The sequence below is a fragment of the Salmo salar genome, chromosome ssa15, assembly GCF_905237065.1.
Source record: "Salmo salar chromosome ssa15, Ssal_v3.1, whole genome shotgun sequence".
Taxonomy (NCBI): Eukaryota; Metazoa; Chordata; class Actinopteri; order Salmoniformes; family Salmonidae; genus Salmo; species Salmo salar.
Genome location: NC_059456.1, coordinates 107,150,901 through 107,172,271, shown reverse-complemented (window position 1 = coordinate 107,172,271; position 21,371 = coordinate 107,150,901). Strand labels below are relative to the sequence as shown.

Sequence of the window (21,371 nt, the reverse complement as noted above, 5' to 3'; positions counted from 1 at the left end):
AGAATCTGTTCACCCACAGAGACTAGAATCTGTTCACCCACAGAGACTAGAATCTGTTCACCCACAGAGACTAGAATCTGTTCACCCACAGAGACTAGAATCTGTTCACCCACAGAGACTAGAATCTGTTCACCCACAGAGACTAGAATCTGTTCACCCACAGAGACTAGAATCTGTTCACCCACAGAGACTAGAGATCTGTTCACCCACAGAGACTAGAATCTGTTCACCCACAGAGACTAGAATCTGTTCACCCACAGAGACTAGAATCTGTTCACCCACAGAGACTAGAATCTGTTCACCCACAGAGACTAGAATCTGTTCACCCACAGAGACTAGAATCTGTTCACCCACAGAGACTAGAATCTGTTCACCCACAGAGACTAGAATCTGTTCACCCACAGAGACTAGAATCTGTTCACCCACAGAGACTAGAATCTGTTCACCCACAGAGACTAGAATCTGTTCACCCACAGAGACTAGAATCTGTTCACCCACAGAGACTAGAATCTGTTCACCCACAGAGACTAGAATCTGTTCACCCACAGAGACTAGAATCTGTTCACCCACAGAGACTAGAATCTGTTCACCCACAGAGACTAGAATCTGTTCACCCACAGAGACTAGAATCTGTTCACCCACAGAGACTAGAATCTGTTCACCCACAGAGACTAGAATCTGTTCACCCACAGAGACTAGAATCTGTTCACCCACAGAGACTAGAATCTGTTCACCCACAGAGACTAGAATCTGTTCACCCACAGAGACTAGAATCTGTTCACCCACAGAGACTAGAATCTGTTCACCCACAGAGACTAGAATCTGTTCACCCACAGAGACTAGAATCTGTTCACCCACAGAGACTAGAATCTGTTCACCCACAGAGACTAGAATCTGTTCACCCACAGAGACTAGAATCTGTTCACCCACAGAGACTAGAATCTGTTCACCCACAGAGACTAGAATCTGTTCACCCACAGAGACTAGAATCTGTTCACCCACAGAGACTAGAATCTGTTCACCCACAGAGACTAGAATCTGTTCACCCACAGAGACTAGAATCTGTTCACCCACAGAGACTAGAATCTGTTCACCCACAGAGACTAGAATCTGTTCACCCACAGAGACTAGAATCTGTTCACCCACAGAGACTAGAATCTGTTCACCCACAGAGACTAGAATCTGTTCACCCACAGAGACTAGAATCTGTTCACCCACAGAGACTAGAATCTGTTCACCCACAGAGACTAGAATCTGTTCACCCACAGAGACTAGAATCTGTTCACCCACAGAGACTAGAATCTGTTCACCCACAGAGACTAGAATCTGTTCACCCACAGAGACTAGAATCTGTTCACCCACAGAGACTAGAATCTGTTCACCCACAGAGACTAGAATCTGTTCACCCACAGAGACTAGAATCTGTTCACCCACAGAGACTAGAATCTGTTCACCCACAGAGACTAGAATCTGTTCACCCACAGAGACTAGAATCTGTTCACCCACAGAGACTAGAATCTGTTCACCCACAGAGACTAGAATCTGTTCACCCACAGAGACTAGAATCTGTTCACCCACAGAGACTAGAATCTGTTCACCCACAGAGACTAGAATCTGTTCACCCACAGAGACTAGAATCTGTTCACCCACAGAGACTAGAATCTGTTCACCCACAGAGACTAGAATCTGTTCACCCACAGAGACTAGAATCTGTTCACCCACAGAGACTAGAGATCTGTTCACCCACAGAGACTAGAATCTGTTCACCCACAGAGACTAGAATCTGTTCACCCACAGAGACTAGAATCTGTTCACCCACAGAGACTAGAGAGTCTGTTCACCCACAGAGACTAGAATCTGTTCACCCACAGAGACTAGAATCTGTTCACCCACAGAGACTAGAATCTGTTCACCCACAGAGACTAGAGAGTCTGTTCACCCACAGAGACTAGAATCTGTTCACCCACAGAGACTAGAATCTGTTCACCCACAGAGACTAGAATCTGTTCACCCACAGAGACTAGAATCTGTTCACCCACAGAGACTAGAATCTGTTCACCCACAGAGACTAGAATCTGTTCACCCACAGAGACTAGAATCTGTTCACCCACAGAGACTAGAATCTGTTCACCCACAGAGACTAGAATCTGTTCACCCACAGAGACTAGAGAGTCTGTTCACCCACAGAGACTAGAATCTGTTCACCCACAGAGACTAGAATCTGTTCACCCACAGAGACTAGAATCTGTTCACCCACAGAGACTAGAATCTGTTCACCCACAGAGACTAGAATCTGTTCACCCACAGAGACTAGAATCTGTTCACCCACAGAGACTAGAATCTGTTCACCCACAGAGACTAGAATCTGTTCACCCACAGAGACTAGAGAGTCTGTTCACCCACAGAGACTAGAATCTGTTCACCCACAGAGACTAGAATCTGTTCACCCACAGAGACTAGAATCTGTTCACCCACAGAGACTAGAATCTGTTCACCCACAGAGACTAGAATCTGTTCACCCACAGAGACTAGAATCTGTTCACCCACAGAGACTAGAGAGTCTGTTCACCCACAGAGACTAGAATCTGTTCACCCACATCTACAAACAGATCATACACACAACCACTCTCCACTCTCCCTTCCCCTCTCCTCTCCCTCACCCCTCTTCCCTCCTATTCCCTGAACTTTCCTGCTCAACCAGCCAGTGCGCAGGACAGCTACCATCATCAGTATCTACCAGTATAGACAGAGCTCAGACATAAACATAGTGTAGTTTACCATCATCAGTAGGTACCACTATAAAGTACAGTATATACTAGGGGATTGCTATGGATACTAACTTAGACATTTAAAAACTGTAGTAGATTTAAATAAACACAGATCTAAACTCTGACCTTTGATTTTACTTCTATCTACAGTAATAACACAGATAGCCTATTGTGTGTCTGCAGCCAATAGGCTATCTCTCTGGCTGTGGCCCCGGTGCAGAAGTATCAACAGTATCACAGACAGTAGACTATCTCTCTGGCTGTGGCCCCGGTGCAGAAGTATCAACAGTATCACACACGGTAGGATATCTCTCTGGCTGTGGCCCCGGTGCAGAAGTATCAACAGCATCACACACACAGTAGGCTATCTCTCCGGCTGTGGCCCCGGTGCAGAAGTATCAACAGCATCACACACACAGTAGACTATCTCTCCGGCTGTGGCCCCAATGCAGAAGTATCAACAGCATCACACACACAGTAGGATATTTCTCTGGCTGTGGCCCCGGTGCAGAAATATCAACAGTATCACACACACAGTAGGCTATCTCTCTGGCTGGAGCCCCAGTGCAGAAGTATCAACAGTATCACACACAGCAGACAATCTCTGGCTGTGGCCCCGGTGCAGAAGTATCAACAGTATCACACACAGTAGGTTATATCTCTGGCTGGAGCCCCGGTGCAGAAGTATCAACAGTATCACACACAGTAGACAATCTCTGGCTGTGGCCCCGGTGCAGAAATATCAACAGCATCACACACAGTAGGTTATCTCTCTGGCTGTGGCCCCAGTGCAGAAGTATCAACAGCATCACACACACAGTAGACTATCTCTCCGGCTGTGGCCCCAATACAGAAGTTTCAACAGCATCACACACACAGTAGGATATTTCTCTGGCTGTGGCCCCGGTGCAGAAGTATCAACAGTATCACACACACAGTAGGCTATCTCTCTGGCTGGAGCCCCAGTGCAGAAGTATCAACAGTATCACACACAGCAGACAATCTCTGGCTGTGGCCCCGGTGCAGAAGTATCAACAGTATCTCACACACAGTAGGTTATCTCTCTGGCTGGAGCCCCAGTGCAGAAGTATCAACAGTATCACACACAGCAGACAATCTCTGGCTGTGGCCCCGGTGCAGAAGTATCAACAGTATCACACACAGTAGGTTATATCTCTGGCTGGAGCCCCGGTGCAGAAGTATCAACAGTATCACACACAGTAGACAATCTCTGGCTGTGGCCCCGGTGCAGAAATATCAACAGCATCACACACAGTAGGTTATCTCTCTGGCTGTGGCCCCAGTGCAGAAGTATCAACAGCATCACACACACAGTAGACTATCTCTCCGGCTGTGGCCCCAATACAGAAGTTTCAACAGCATCACACACACAGTAGGATATTTCTCTGGCTGTGGCCCCGGTGCAGAAATATCAACAGTATCACACACACAGTAGGCTATCTCTCTGGCTGGAGCCCCAGTGCAGAAGTATCAACAGTATCACACACAGCAGACAATCTCTGGCTGTGGCCCCGGTGCAGAAGTATCAACAGTATCACACACAGTAGGTTATCTCTCTGGCTGGAGCCCCGGTGCAGAAGTATCAACAGTATCACACACAGCAGACAATCTCTGGCTGTGGCCCCCGGTGCAGAAGTATCAACAGTATCACACACAGTAGGCTATCTCTCTGGCTGTGGCCCCCGGTGCAGAAGTATCAACAGTATGCTGAAGTATCAACAGTATGCTCAGGTTGGGATTACAGCGTAGTACTACTTTCCCAAAGACAAATGTTAACAATGACCCTTGCTTTTGGCCAAGCAATCCTACACCAACATGTTGATTCAGAGGATCAGCACATGGAGCCAGTCTTAAATAACACATAGTCATATCAAAGTAACGACCTAATCAATAACAGGTTGGCACTGACAAATAATTTAATATATAATATTTAATTAAAAACCTACAGTGGTGCCTTTCCTCTTGTTTGGAAAATAAATGTAAAAAAAAATGTAAACTTTTGACACGGGGTTTCCAAACGTGAACATGGATTGCTGTTGTTAACATTCAACAATGTGATATTAAACAACAAACGTGTATTGTAGGAAATGACATTGAAGAATACATACTGTAAGTTACGGCTGATTACCTTGATATGTTGTTTAAACTACCCGGTGGACTATACAGCATGCGGAGCGAAGATCTACGTCAACACAGGTATGTATTAAGCGAACCAACCCTTTCAATGTATACAGTATATTCCCATAGCGCTCGTAACACCGCATCCGGTATGCCACAACACAATCATGTAAATAAATGACGAAATGTGTCAATTAAAACGCGCGGATGAAACTTCTCAAAGTCCTCGTTTAAAAATCCATAAAAGCGTTTGTCTTGTGTGTTTCTCCGTCCTGCGGGGCGCAGCCACCTCTCTGTCTCTCTCTCTCTCTGTCTCTCTCTCTCTCTCTCTGTCTCTCTCTCTCTCGGCTTGGTTTAGAGACTCTGTACACAGCGACTTGTTGCGGCGATACCAAATGGTCAGATGCAGAGGGGGGTAGAAACAGCAAGCGAAAAAGACAACCATAGTATAATTCAATCTCTCATCTAATATGTATAAAAATAAGTCCTTTTACATCACTTGATATGTTTTATAATTTGTTTAGTAGGCGTGTTTATTCAGATAAAACATTTTTAAAGATTGGTTTGGTCCACTATAGCTGATGTGTAGGCTACCTAAACTGTATCCAGATTTAAACTATGCAAAATGATACAACTCAAAACCAAGTCCAGAATTTCTTGTGATAAATTGTCTTTGAAGTTGTATGTATGGTCCTGTATTTTCAGCATTTCCTTTGGAGAATAAGAGTCATCAGTCATTGTTTTGTTTATTTATACACTTAAATTCAAATCAAAATTCTGTAATTTCCTGAGTAGCTACAATGTTGTCATTTTATGCTGAGTTCTCTGTTTGTCCACTGAGGTTAAAAATGGAAACATTGTTACAAGACAGTTGGCAAGTTCCAGCAGTAGCTAAACAGAAGACTGGAGATGGTCACAGACAGGATGTAAATGTCGATAGCCTTTCGCCGACAGGTATCAGGTTTCAGGTGTTATCTTCTAGTCTAGTGTAGGTAAACATTGAAACAAATCTATCACAACTAAAGACTATTAGAAAACTAGACAACAGGGCTTCATAACAACCAAAGAGAGGACTGGAGAGATGGTCAAAGAAAAGAAAGAGCAGGAAAGATAAGAGACAGATATCTGGTTTCAATGATTATCTTCTAGCCTACTGCAGGCTGCTACAGATGGTGTATCTTCATTTGACCAGTTTCTCACAGCAGGGAAATAATGCTGCAGCAACAGGAAATGTGAATTATTGTGTGTGGGATTATAATTAATGGATATTTGTTTTGTAAGGGTTGATACATTTTTCGTTAGGGCAAATCAAATCTGATATTTTAAAAGTGGAAATTATAAACTTCAGAAAATGTTTTAAACCTCAAACAGGGTAATAAAATTAAGATGATCGAATTGAAATCAAGTTTTATTCGCGACCATTCATCGTAAACAACAGGTGTAGACTAACAGTGAAATGCTTAGTTACAGATCGTTCCCAACAATGAAGAGAGAAAGAAAATAGAGAAATAATACAAAAGTAAAATAACGTAATAATAAATACACAATGAGTAACAATAACATGGTCCTATACACAGAGTACCAGTACTGAGTCAATGATAACATGGCTATATACACAGAGTACCAGTACTGAGTCAATGATAACATGGCTATACACACAGAGTACCAGTACTGAGTCAATGATAACATGGCTATATACACAGAGTACCAGTACTGAGTCAATGATAACATGGTTATATACACAGAGTACCAGTACTGAGTCAATGATAACATGGCTATATACACAGAGTACCAGTACTGAGTCAATGATAACATGGCTATATATACAGAGTACCAGTACTGAGTCAATGATAACATGGCTATATACACAGAGTACCAGTACTGAGTCAATGATAACATGGCTATATACACAGAGTACCAGTACTGAGTCAATGATAACATGGCTATATATACAGAGTACCAGTACTGAGTCAATGATAACATGGCTATATACACAGAGTACCAGTACTGAGTCAATGATAACATGGCTATATATACAGAGTACCAGTACTGAGTCAATGATAACATGGCTGTATACACAGAGTACCAGTACTGAGTCAATGATAACATGGCTATATACACAGAGTACCAGTACTGAGTCAATGATAACATGGCTATATACACAGAGTGCCAGTACTGAGTCAATGATAACATGGCTATATACACAGAGTACCAGTACTGAGTCAATGATAACATGGCTATATATACAGAGTACCAGTACTGAGTCAATGATAACATGGCTATATACACAGAGTACCAGTACTGAGTCAATGATAACATGGCTATATATACAGAGTACCAGTACTGAGTCAATGATAACATGGCTGTATACACAGAGTACCAGTACTGAGTCAATGATAACATGGCTATATACACAGAGTACCAGTACTGAGTCAATGATAACATGGCTATATACACAGAGTACCAGTACTGAGTCAATGATAACATGGCTATATACACAGAGTACCAGTACTGAGTCAATGATAACATGGCTATATATACAGAGTACCAGTACTGAGTCAATGATAACTTGGTTATATACACAGAGTGCCAGTACTGAGTCAATGATAACATGGCTATATATACAGAGTACCAGTACTGAGTCAATGATAACATGGCTATATACACAGAGTACCAGTACTGAGTCAATGATAACATGGCTATATACACAGAGTACCAGTACTGAGTCAATGATAACATGGCTATATACACAGAGTGCCAGTACTGAGTCAATGATAACATGGCTATATACACAGAGTACCAGTACTGAGTCAATGATAACATGGCTATATACACAGAGTACCAGTACTGAGTCAATGATAACATGGCTATATATACAGAGTACCAGTACTGAGTCAATGATAACATGGCTATATACACAGAGTACCAGTACTGAGTCTATGATAACATGGCTATATACACAGAGTACCAGTACTGAGTCAATGATAACATGGCTATATACACAGAGTACCAGTACTGAGTCAATGATAACATGGTACTATACACAGAGTACCAGTACTGAGTCGATGTACAGGGGTACGAGGTAATAACATGGCTATATACACAGAGTACCAGTACTGAGTCGATGTGCAGGGGTACAAGGTAATAACATGGCTATATACAAGGGGTACCAGTACTGAGTCGATGTGCAGGGGTACGAGGTAATAACATGGCTATATACAAGGGGTACCAGTACTGAGTCGATGTGCAGGGCCATTGGGGACCTACATTGGGGAATTCCTAGCTGCAGGATCTTCGTGGAGAAGGACAAGACCCTGCGCTCGTGCATCGACTGGAAGGGGACGAGTGGAAGAACGCCTTCAACACAGCCAGCGGTCACTACGAGTATCTGGCCATTTGGCCTTACCAATGACCCTGCTGTGTTCCATGCTCTGGTTAATGATGTTCTCCGTGACATTTTGAAATGGTACGTTTTTGTCTACCTCGACTACATTCTCGTCTTCTCCCGCTCCAGCCAAGAACATGTGCTGCACGTCCGACAGGTTCCCCAACACCTCCTTGAGAACCTGCTGTTTGTAAAAGCAGAGAAGTGCCAGTTCCATCGCTCCACCATCCCTTTTCTGGGTTACATCATCTCCACTGGGAGTGTACAACTGGATCCCAGGAAGGTGAGAGCGGAAGTGTATTGGCCCCAGCCTACTTCAAGGATGCAGCTGCAATGTTTCCTGGGGTTCACCAACTTCTATCGCTGCTTTATTCGGGGTTACAGCACCCTGGCTTCGCCCCTGTCTGCACTCACCTCGCCCAAGGTTTCGTTCACATGGTCTCCAGCTGCTGACCGGGCGTTCTGGGACCTCAAACATTGCTTCACCACAGCTCTCATCTTGGTTTATCCTGACCCATCCCGTAAGTTCGTGGTGGAGGCCGATGCTTTGGATGTCGGAGTGGGGACTGTCCTGTCCCAGCGGTCTGCCCTGGACCTCAAGCTACATCCCTGTGCCTTCTTCTCCCATCGCCTCAATGCCATGGAGAAGAACTACGATGTGGGGAATAGTGAGCTTCTCGTGGTAAGGATGGCGTTGGAGGAATGGAGGCACTGGCTGGAAAGGGTGGAACATCCATTCATTGTGTGGACCGACTACAAAAACCTGGAGTATCTCCGCACCGCCAAACGCCTCAACTCCAGGCAAGCTAGATGGGCCCTGCTGTTCACACGCTTCAACTTTTCCCTCATACCAAGAATGTCAAGCCGGATCCCATGTCACGTCGCTATAGCCCCACGACCTCTACCCCGGAACCCCACGACTTCTAACGACCAGTTGAAGCGAACCAACCAGGACCTAGAGACTACTCTGCGCTGCCTGGTCTCCACCAACCTCACCACCTGGAGCCAGCAGCTTGTGTGGGTCAAATACGCCCGCAACACCCTTCCCTGCTCTGCCACGGGCCTATACCTCCAGGTATCGACGACAAGCATATCGCCACCGGACCCCTGCTCTCCATTATAGACTAGGGCAGAAGGTATGGCTGTCCACCAGGGATCTGCCCCTCCGGGTGGAGTCCCGCAAACTTTCCCCCGTGGTTTATCGGCCCGTTTCCCATCTCCAAAGTCATTAGCCCCTCTGCTGTTCGTCTTCTATTGCTCCGTACCCTTCGTATACATCCTACTTTTAATGTGTCCAGAGTTAAACCCATGTCGCACAGACTTTGTCTCCTGTTTCCCTGTGTATTTATACCTGTGTTCTCTGTTTGTCTGTTGCCAGTTCGTTTTGTTTCGTCAAGCCTACCAGCGTTTTCCCCTCTGCTTCTGTCTCTCGATTGTTCCTGTTACCTAATTTTCCCGGTGTTGACCTTTTCTGCCTGCCCTGACCCTAAGCCTGCCTGCCGTTCTGTACCTTTGCCCCACCTATGTGGATTACTGACCTTTGCCTGCCTTTTGCCTGCCCCTGTTCGATTATTAAAATGTTGTTAATGCGACGTTGTCTGAATCTGGGTCTTATCTGAAACATGATAGATAACTAGGAATAAAGTGACAGATAATAAACAGTAGCAGCAGCGTATGTGATGAACCCAGAAAATGAGTCCAAAAAGGGTCAATGCAGATAGTCTGGGTAGCTGTTTGGCTAAATATTTAACTATTTAGTAGTCTAATGGCTTGGGGGTAGAGGCTGTTCAGGGTCCTGTTGGTCCCAGACTTGGTGCATCTGTACCGCTTGCCGTGTGGTAGCAGAGAGAACAGTCTATGACTTGGGTGGCTGGAGTCTTTTACAATTTTTAGGGACTTCCTCTGACACCGCCTGGTATAGAGTTCCTGGATGGCAGTGAGCTTGGCCCCAGTGATGTACTGGGCCGTACGCAATACCCTCTGTAAAGACTTACAGTCAGGTGCCAAGCACTTGCCACTACAAGCTACTACTTTATCAAGAACCCACCAGTCAGATCTCTGTTCCTACTACTTTAACAAGAACCCACCAGTCAGATCTCTGTTCCTACTACTTTAACAAGAACCCACCAGTCAGATCTCTGTTCCTACTACTTTAACAAGAACCCACCAGTCAGATCTCTGTTCCTACTACTTTAACAAGAACCCACCAGTCAGATCTCTGTTCTACTACTTTAACAAGAACCCACCAGTCAGATCTCTGTTCCTACTACTTTAACAAGAACCCACCAGTCAGATCTCTGTTCCTACTACTTTAACAAGAACCCACCAGTCAGATCTCTGTTCCTACTACTTTAACAAGAACCCACCAGTCAGATCTCTGTTCCTACTACTTTAACAAGAACCCACCAGTCAGATCTCTGTTCCTACTACTTTAACAAGAACCCACCAGTCAGATCTCTGTTCCTACTACTTTAACAAGAACCCACCAGTCAGATCTCTGTTCCTACTACTTTAACAAGAACCCACCAGTCAGATCTCTGTTCCTACTACTTTAACTTGTCACAAGCAGATCAGAAATAGCCCCTTAATTACCACACCAAAGGCAACAGCCACAGCACAGTGAAGTGTGTGTGTGTGTGTGTGTCAGAGAGAGTGTTTGAATGGGGGGAAGTTGAGCTGGGGCTCACTGGGAACAGAGTGCATCTCCTGTACTGTGTTTGGCCCTTCCTGGAATTCACCCTGGATAGGCTGAGATAGACTTCCCACACTGGGACTGTGCACCAAATAACACCCTATTCCCTACATTGTTCACTACTTTGGACTAGAGCCATCAAAAGTAGTGCACTACATAGGGAATAGGGTTCCATTTAAGACACTGACTGGGAGAGAGGAGGGGGCTGTACCACTGGGAGAGGAGAGTAGAGGGGTGGGTTGTGTTCATTAGGCACCCAAGTGAAAGAAAACAGACTGAAATGGGGAGGAACTACCTGGATTTGTCCCATCAGAAACACACACTTTCGTATTTTGTTGCAAAATACTTTCCTACTGTGTGCCCTAATGAACAGTCCCATAGTCTGTCCTGCTGTGACTGAACTCTGGCAGCAGTTCATTAAATCAAACAATGAGACATGGAACAACACAATGAATAAGCTATCCGAACAACACTATCAGCCATCAGCTGAACAATATGACAGATTACAGATAACGTATATCACCTTCTTTATTGGTTGGTTGAACCTACAGTATATCCCATGTTTTATACATTATGACAGTGTCAAAGCTCGTCCATTCATATGACTGTAGAACAGGGACAATTAAATGTTAACTAGCTACAAAGTAGCCTACAGTATGCCTACCTGGCAGAATGATATCAAATCAAAAACGTGCCGAATATACAACAAGTGTACGTAGACCTTACCGTGAAATTGCTTACTTACAAGCCCTTAACCAACAGTGCAGTTCAAGAAATTATTTTTTTACCAAATGAACTAAAATAAAAAATTATAAAAAGTAACACAATAAAATAACGAGGCTATATACAGGGGGTATCGGTACCGAGTCAGTTGAGGTAATTTGTACATGTAGGTTGGGGTGAAGTGATTATGCATAGATAATAAACAGCGAGTAGCAGCAGTGTAAAAATAAATGGAGGGGGGGGGGGGTCAATGTAAATAGTCCGGTGGCCATTTTATTAATTGTTCAGCAGTCTTATGGCTTGGAGGTAGAAGCTTTTCAGGAGCCTGTTGGTGCAACACTTGGCGCTCCGGTACCACCTGCCGTGCGGAAGCAGAGAGAACAGTCTATGACTTGGGTGACTGGAGTCTCTGACAAATTTATGGGCTTTCCTCTGACACCGCCTATTATATAGGTCCTGGATGGCAGGAAGCTTGGCCCCAGTGATGCACTGGGCCATACGCACTACCCTCTGTAGCGCTTTACGGTCAGATGCCGAGCAGTTGCCATACCAGGCAGTGATGCAACCGGTCAGGATGCTCTCGATGGTGCAGCTGCAGAACTTTTTGAGGATCTGAGGACCCATGCCAAATATTTCTAGTCTTCTGAGGGGGAAAAGGTTTTGTCGTGCCCTCTTCACGACTGTCTTGGTGTGTTTGGACCATGATAGTTTGTTGGTGATGTGGACACCAAGGAACTTGTAATTCTCGACCCGCTCCACTACAGCCCCGTCGATGAGAATGGAGGCCTGTTCGGCCTGCCTTTTCCTGTTGTCCACGATCAGCTCCTTTGTCTTGCTCACATTGAGGGAGAGGTTGCTGTCCTGGCACCACACTGCCAGTTCTCTGACCTCCTCCCTATAGGCTGTCTCATCGTTGTCGGTGATCAGGTGTCGTCAGCAAACTTAATAATGGTGCTGGAGTCGTGCTTGGCCACGCAGTCGTGGATGAACAGGGAGTACAGGAGAGGACTAAGTACACACCCCTGAGGGGCCCCAGTGTTGAGGATCAGCGTGGCAGACATGTTGTTGCCTACCCTTACCACCTGGGGGTGGCCCGTCAGGAAGTCCAGGATCCAGTTGCAGAGGTAGGTGTTTAGTCCCAGGGTCCTTAGCTTATTGATGAGCTTTGAGGGTACTATGGTGTTGAACGCTGAGCTGTAGTCAATGAACGTCATTCTCACGTAGGTGTTCCTTTTGTCCAGGTGGGAAAGGGCAGTGTGGAGTGCAACAGAGATTGCATCATCTGTGGATCTGTTGGGGTGGTATGCGAATTGGAGTGGGTCTAGGGTATCCGGGAGGATGCTGTTGATGTGAGCCATGACCAGCCTTTCAAAGCACTTCATGGCCACCGACGTGAGTGCTACGGGCCGGTAAACATTTAGGCAAGTTACCTTTGCTTTCTTGGGCACAGGGACTATGGTGGTCTGCTTGAAACATGTAGGTATTACAGACTCGGTCAGGGAGAGGTTGAAAATGGCATTGAAGACACTTGCCAGTTGGTCCACACATGTTTTGAGTACACGTCCTGGTAATCCGTCTGGCCCCGCGGCTTTGTGAATGTTGACCTGTTTAAAGGTCTTGCTCACATCGGCTACCAAGAGCGTTATCGCACAGTCATCCAAAACAGCTGGTGCTCTCGTGCATGCTTCAGTATTGCTTGCCTCGAAGCGAGCATAAAAGGCATTTAGCTCGTCTGTTAAGCTTGCGTTACTGGGCAGCTCGCGTCTGGGTTTCCCCTTTGTAGTCAGTAATAGTTTTCAAGCCCTGCCACATCCGACGAGCGTCAGAGCTGGTGTAGTAGGATTTGGTCTTAATCCTGTATTTACGCTTTGCTTGTTTGATGGTTCGTCAACCATTTGATGGTTCGCATAGCGGGATTTCTTATAAGTGTCTGGATTAGTGTCACGCTCCTTCAAAGTGGCACCTCTAGCCTTTAGCTCGATGTGGATGTTGCCTGTAATCCATGGCTTCTGGTTGGGATATGTACGTACAGTCACTGCGGGGATGACGTCATCGATGCACTTATTGATGAAGCCGATGACTGAGGTGGTGTACTCCTCAATGCTATTGGATGAATCCTGGAACATATTCCAGTCTGTGCTGCAAAACAGTCCTGTAGCTTAGCATCCGCGTTATCTGACCACTACCGTATTGAACGAGTCACTGGTACTTCCTGCTTTAGTTTTTGCTTGTAAGCAGGAATCAGAAGAATATAATTACGGTCAGATTTGCCAAATGGTGGGCAGGGGAGAGCTTTGTATGCATCTCTGGGTGTGTGGAGTAAAGGTGGTCTAGAGTTTTTTTTTCTTCTGGTTGTACATGTAACATACTGTTAAAAATGTGGTAAAACTGATTGAAGATTGCCTGCATTAAAGTCCCCGGCCACTAGGAGCGCTGCTTCTGAATGAGCATTATCTTGTTCGCTTATGGCCTTATAGAGTTGGTTTGAGAGCGGTCTTAGTGCCAGCATCGGTCTGTGGTGGTCAATAAACGGCTACTGTCACACCCTGATCTGTTTCACCTGTCTTTGTGATTGTCTCCTCCCCCCTCCAGGTGTCATCCACTTTCCCCATTATCCCCTGTGTATTTATACCGGTGATCTCTGTTTGTCTGTTACCAGTTCGTTTTGTTTCGTTAAGCCTACCAGTGTATTCCCTTTGTTCCTGTCTCTCGATTGTTCCTGTTTTATAGTTTTTCCGGTTTTGACCTTTTCTGTCTGCCCTGACTCTGAGCCTGCCTGTCGTCCTGTACCTTTGCCCCACCTATCTGGATTACTGACCCCTGCCTGCCATTGACCTGTCTATTGCCTGCCCCTGTTGGATTAATAAACTGTTGTTAATTTGACGTTGTCTGCATCTGGGTCTTACCTGAAACGTGATAGTACGAACTGGTCATGACTGACCCAGCAGACCCGGGCCAGCTGTGCAACGCCATCTCCTCCCAAGGACCCACCATCGGCACAAGGAATTGCTTCGTGGCCTTATTTAGGGGGTCCATGACCGGGCGTTGGACATTTTGCTGGAGCAATTCCGCGGGTTGTCTGAGAGGCAGCCTACCACGGTGATAACCCCACAGCCCCTCAGTAACTACGGATCTCGATTCCCTCACCGCGTTGACCATCTGTATCAATGGGTGATTACGGGAACGACGGAGGGAGAGGAAATTTGATTTTGCTCGCATGTCCAGGGATTCCACCTTGCCTCCGAGTCATCCCGGAAGTCCCACACGGTCCCGTTGCCGAGAGAACCCGAGGCTTTCTGACCTCCCCCCCGAGTCACCGCTTCCCGAGCCTATGCAACTAGGCAGAGCTGGGCTGTCACCAGCGGAATGGCAATACAGGATCAACACGAAGAGTCTGTATTGTGGGACTCTAGGTCATCTTGTGTCCTCTTGTCCTTTAAAAGACCAGGCTCACCGGTAGGAGCGAGTACTCTGGTGGGACATATGAGGAACTTGTCTGCATCCCTTGCTCGCACCCCTTTTTCATGTCATTCTGCTGTGGGGAAACCAGTCTAAATCTCTTCGGGTCCTCATTGACTCTGGGGCCGATGAGAGCTTTTTGGATGCTACCCTGGCTTCCCATCTGAACATCCCCACTCAGCCCCTCTCCATTCCCATGGGTGTTAGAGCACTGGACGGGCACTCTGTAGGCCGGGTCACTCATAATACCAATCCCATCAACCTACGTGTGCCAGGGAACCACAGCGAGACTATTCAATTTTTGCTCATCAAGTCTCCTCAGATTCCCGTGGTTTTGGTATTCTCCTGGCTCTAGCAACACAATCCCCTCATCAACAGGTCTACTGGTGACATCATGGGCTGGAGTCCGTTGTGCCACGCCCATTGTCTGAAGTCAGCGCAACCTTCCCCGGGACATCTGCCTGGGGGCTCAGAAGGTGCCCTGGACTTCTCCACCATCCCCGCGGAGTACCAGGACCTCCGGGAGGTGTTCAGCAAGGCCCGGGCCACTTCACTTCCGCCGCACCAACCCTATGACTGCGGGATTGACCTTCTCCCTTGAACCACGCCTCCCCAGAGACGTCTGTACTCACTGTTGGGACCGGAGACCAAGGCGATGGAGACCTACATTGGGGACTCCATAGCTGCAGGATTTATCCGTCCTTCTTCCTCTCCCGCCGGCGCAGGGTTCTTCTTCGTGGAGAAAAAGGACAAGACACTGCGCCCGTGCATCGACTACTGGGGACTCAATGACATTACTGTGAAGAACCGTTATCCGCTACCACTCATTTCCTTGGCCTTCGAGCCTCTCCAGGGGGCAACTGTGTTTTCCAAGCTAGATCTACAGAACGCCTACCACTTGGTGTGGTAACGAGAGGGGGACAAGTGGAAGACCGCCTTCAACACGGCCAGCGGCCACTACAAGTATCTGGTCATGCCCTTTGGCCTCACCAACGCCCCTGCTGTGTTCCAGGCTCTGGTAAATTATGTTCTCCGCGACATGCTGAACCGGTTCGTCTTCGTCTACACTGATGACATCCTCGTCTTCGCCCGCTCCCCCGAAGAACACGTGCTCCAGGTCCGGCAGGTTCTTCAACGCCTTCTGGAGAATCAGCTGTTTGTGAAGGCGGAGAAGTGCGAGTTCCATCGTTCCACCATCCCCTTTTTGGGTTACATCATCTCTGCTGGGAGTGTCCAGATGGATCCCGGGAAGGTGAGAGCGGTGGTGGATTGGCCTCAGTCCACGCCCAGGGTGAGGCTTCTATGTTTCCTGGGGTTTGCCAACTTTTATCGCTGCTTTATCCAGGGTTACAGCACCCTGGTTTCCCCTGTCTGCTCTCACCTCTACCAAGGTTCCGTTCACGTGGTCCGCTGACTGGGAGTTCCGGGACCTCAAACACCGCCTCACCACTGCTCCCATCTTGGTTCATCCTGACCCTTCCCGTCAGTTTGTGGTGGAGGCCGATGCTTCGGATGTCGGAGTGGGGGCTGTCTTGTCCCAACGTTCTGCCCTGGACCTTAAGCTGCATCCCTGCGCCTTCTTCTCGCACCACCTCAACGCCACGGAGAGGAACTACGATGTGGGGAAACGAGAGCTTCTAGTGATGAAGATGGTGTTGGAGGAATGGAGGCACTGGCTGGAAAGGGTGGAACATCCGTTCATTGTGTGGACCGACCACAAAAACCTGGAGTATCTCCGCACCGCCAAGAGCCTCAACTCCAGGCAAGCGAGATGGGCCCTGCTGTTTACCCGGTTCAACTTTTCCCTCTCTTACCAGCTGGGGTCCAAGAATGTCAAGCCGGATGCCCTGTCTTGCTGCTATACACCCACGGTTACCACCCCAGAGCCCGAGACCATCCTTCCCACCTTGTTCCTGGTGACGGCACTCAGCTGGGGTATAGGGAAACAGGTCCGGGAGGCGCAGCGGTCCTAGCCAAACCCTGGGGGGGCCCAGATAATCAAATGTTTGCGCCTGACACTGTCCGCTCCACGGTCCTGGAGTGGGCCCATTCCTCCAGGCTTGCCTGCCACCCGGGCTTCCGTCGGACCCTGGCCTTCATGCGACAACGCTTTTGGTGGCCTACTATGATTCCGGATGTCGCCGCGTTTGTCGCCGCCTGCATGGTCTGTGCTCAGAACAAGACTCCTCGGCAAGCTCCGGCTGGTCTTCTGCAACCACTGCCTGTCCCTCACCATCCCTGGTCCCACATATCCCTGGATTATGTCACGGGTCTCCCACCGTCGGAGGGCAACACTGTCATCCTGACTGTGGTCGACCGGTTTTCCAAAGCCGCCCACTTCATTCCTCTCCCCAAACTACCCTCGGCCAAGGAGACGGCCCAGCTTATGGTGCAACACGTCTTCCGGATCCATGGACTGCCCGTGGACATGGTCTCTGACCGGGGTCCTCAGTTCTCATCCTGGTTCTGGAAGGCGTTCTGCACCCTCCTTGGGTCGACGGCCAGCCTGTCCTCTGGGTTTCACCCCCAGTCCAATGGCCAGTCGTAACGAGCCAACCAGGACCTCGAGACGACTCTGCGCTGCCTGGTCTCCGCCAACCCCACCACCTGGAGCCAGCAGGTTGTTTGGGTGGAATATGCCCGCAACACCCTTCCCTGCTCTGCCACGGGCCTATCGCCATTTGAGTGTTCCCTGGGGTATCAACCCACGCTCTTCCCGAGCAGGAAGAAGAGGTCGGCATACCTTCTGCCCAGATGTTTGTCCTCTGCTGTCGTTCACTCTGGGTGGAATCCCGCAAACTCTCCCTCCAGTTTATCGGCCCGTTTCCCATGTCTAAAATTATTAGCCCCTCTGCTGTTCGTCTTCTGTTGCCTCGTACCCTTTGTATACATCCCACCTTTCATGTGTCCTGCGTTAAACCCATGTCTCACAGCCCTTTGTCTTTTTGTTTCGTCAAGCCTACCAGCGTTTTCCCCTCTGTTCCTGTCTCTCGATTGTTCCTGTTTTCTAGTTTTCATCGGTTTTTACCTTTTCTGCCTGCCGTCCTGAACCTTTGCCCCACCTATCTGGATTATTGACCCCTGCCTGCCTTTGACCCGTCTTTTTCCTGCCCCTGTTGGATTAATAAACTATTGTTTGCATCTGGGTCTTATTTGAAACGTGACAGCTACAAATAATATAGATGAGAACTCTTTTGGTCGATAGTGTGGTCTATAGCTTATCATAAGGTGCTCTACCTCAGGCGAGCAATACCACGAGACTTCTTTAATATTAGACATTGCGCACCAGCTGTTATTGACAAATAGACACACACCACCACTCCTCGTCTCACCAGACGTAGCTTCTCTGTTCTGCCAATGCATGGAAAATCCCGCCAGCTCTATATTATCTGTGTCGTCCTTCAGCCACAACTTGGTGAAACATAAGATATTCTAGTTTTTAATGTCCCGTTGGTAGGATAATCTTAATCGTAGGTCATCAATTTTATTTTCCAATAATTGCACGTTAGCCAATAGAATAGAACGGATGGCAGTGGGAGTTTACTCGCTCACCTACGAATTCTCAGAAGGCAGCCCGACCTGCGCCCCTTTTCCTCTATCTTTTCTTCACGCAAATTAGGGGGATCTGGGCCTGTTCCTGAAAAAGCAGTATATCCTTCTCGTCGGGCTCTTTAATTGAAAACGCTTCTTCCTCATTCGAGGTGAGTAATCGCTGTTCTGATGTCCAGAAGTTATTTTCTGTCATAAGAGACGATAGCAGCAACATTATGTACAAAATAAGTGAAAAAATAAGTTATAAACAATGCAAAAAAACTAACAAAATAGCACAATTGGTCAGGAAAAAAACATCAGCCACCATCTTCGGCGTACGTGATTATTTGCATCAATCCAGTGGGCATTTGTTTTGCAAAACTCCATCTCATGAGCTACAGAAACACTGCTAACCAAACAACAGTGCTAGGTGGCTGTACTACAGAAACACTGCTAACCCAACAACAGTGCTAGGTGGCTGTACTACAGAAACACTGCTAACCAAACAACAGTGCTAGGTGGCTGTACTACAGAAACACTGCTAACCAAACAACAGTAATACTTCACAAGTAGTTGACTACAACCAAATACTTACAGTACATGTCATATTAAGTAGATGTCAAATACTATGCTGATACTTGAAAGTATTTGAGGTGCACTTGATTTAACTCTCGAGTTTGACCTTTTGGGCAAACTAAATCAAGCACAGCTCGAGTTCTGTTCCGGAAGACTGTGTGAACACGCTCTCCGCAGCCGATGTGAGTAAGACCTTTAAACAGGTCAACATTCACAAGGCCGCAGGGCCAGATGGATTACCAGAAGGTGTACTGCGAGCATGTACTGACCAACTGGCAAGTGTCTTCACTGACATTTTCAACCTCTCCCTGGCCGAGTCTGTAATACCAACATGTTTTAAGCAGACCACCATAGTGCCTGTGCCCAAGAACACTAAGGTAACCTGCCTAAATGACTACCGACCCGTAGCACTCACGTCTGTAGCCATGAAGTGCTTGGAAAGGCTGGTCATGGCTCACATCAACACCATTATCCCAGAAACCCTAGATCCACTCCAATTTGCATACCACCCCAACAGATCCACAGAAGATGCAATCTCTATTGCACTCCACACTGCCTTTTCCCACCTGGACAAAAGGAACACCTATGTGAGAATGCTATTCATTGACTACAGCTCAGCTTTCAACGCCATAGTGCCTTCAAAGCTCATCAATAAACTAAGGACCTTGGGACTAAACACCTCCCTCTGCAACTGGATCCTGGACTTCCTGACGAGCCGCCTCCATTTGGTAAGGGTAGGTAACAACACATCTGCCCCGCTGATCCTCAACACAGAGGCCCCTCAGGGGTGCGTGCTCAGTCCCCTCCTGTACTCCCTGTTCACTCATGACTGCATGGCCAGGCATGACTCCAACACCATCATTAAGTTTGCTGATGACACAACAGTGGTAGGCCTGATCACCGACAACGACAAGACAGCCTATAGGGAGGAGGTCAGAGACCTGGCCGTGTGGTGCCAGGACAACAACCTCTCCCTCAACGTGATCAAGACAAAGGAGATGATTGTGGACTACAGGAGAGGGCCGAAAAAGAGGGCCGAGCACACCCCCATTCTCATCGACAGGGCTGTAGTGGAGCAGGTTGAGAGCTTCAGGTTCCTTGGTATCCACATCACCAACAAACTAACATGGTTCAAGCACACCAAGACAGTCGTGAAGAGGGCACGACAAAACCTATTTCCCCTCAGAAGACTGAAAAGATTTGGCATGGGTCCTCGGATCCTCAAAAGGTTCTACAGCTGCACCATTGAGAGCATTCTGAATGGTTGCATCACTGCTTGGTATGGCAACTGCTCGGCTTCCGACCGCAAGGCACTACAGAGGGTAGTGCGAACAGCCCAGTACATCACCGGGGCCAAGCTTCCTGCCATTCAGGACCTCTATACCAGGCGGTGTCAGAGGAAGGCCCTAAAAATTGTCAAAGACTCCAGCCACCCTAGTCCTAGACTGTTCTCTCTGCTACCGCACGGCAAGCAGTACCGGAGCACAAAGTCTAGGTCCAAGAGGCTTCTAAATACTCCCAAGCCATAAGACTCCTGAACATCTAGTCAAATGGCTACTCAGACTGGCTTCTGTCTGGCCACTCCACCATGAAGGCCTGATTGGTGGAGTGCTGCAGAGATGGTTGTCCTTCTGGAAGGTTCTCCCATCTTCAGAGGCACTCTGGAGCTCTGTCAGAGTGACCATCGGGTTCTTGGTCACCTCCCCTGACTAAGGCCATTCTCCCCTGATTGCTCAGTTTGGCTTATGCTCTGACATGCACTGTCAACTGTGGGACCTTATATAGACAGGTGTGTGCCTTTCCAAATCATGTCCAATCAATTTAATTTACCACATGTGGACCCCAATCAAGATGTAGAAACATCTCAAGGATGATCAATGGAAACAGGATGCACCTGAGCTCAATTTCGAGTCTCATAGCAAAGGGTCTGAATACTTATGTAAATAAGGTATTTCTGTTTTTTATTGTAATAAATGTGCAAAAATGTCTAAAAACCTGTTTCTGCTTTGTCATTATGGGGTATTGTGATGTCATTATGGGGTATTGTGATGTCATTATGGGGTATTGTGATGTCATTATGGGGTATTGTGTGTCGATT

General features: G+C 47.3%; 1 protein-coding gene across 2 annotated transcripts in view; it reads right to left on the bottom strand.

Annotated features, from left to right (window-relative positions):
• The window catches only part of LOC106572952 (coiled-coil domain-containing protein 120), a 125,477-nt gene that overhangs the window by 71,103 nt on the left and 33,003 nt on the right, over positions 1–21,371 (bottom strand). Inside the window, exon 1 of one of the 2 annotated variants that reach the window (XM_045696555.1) lies at positions 4,918–5,231. The exons of the other annotated variant lie outside the window; for it this stretch is intronic. The gene's annotated coding sequence lies outside the window, so the exon portion shown is untranslated. Of the gene's footprint in view, positions 1–4,917; positions 5,232–21,371 lie in introns of those variants that run through there. 2 annotated transcript variants of the gene reach the window in all.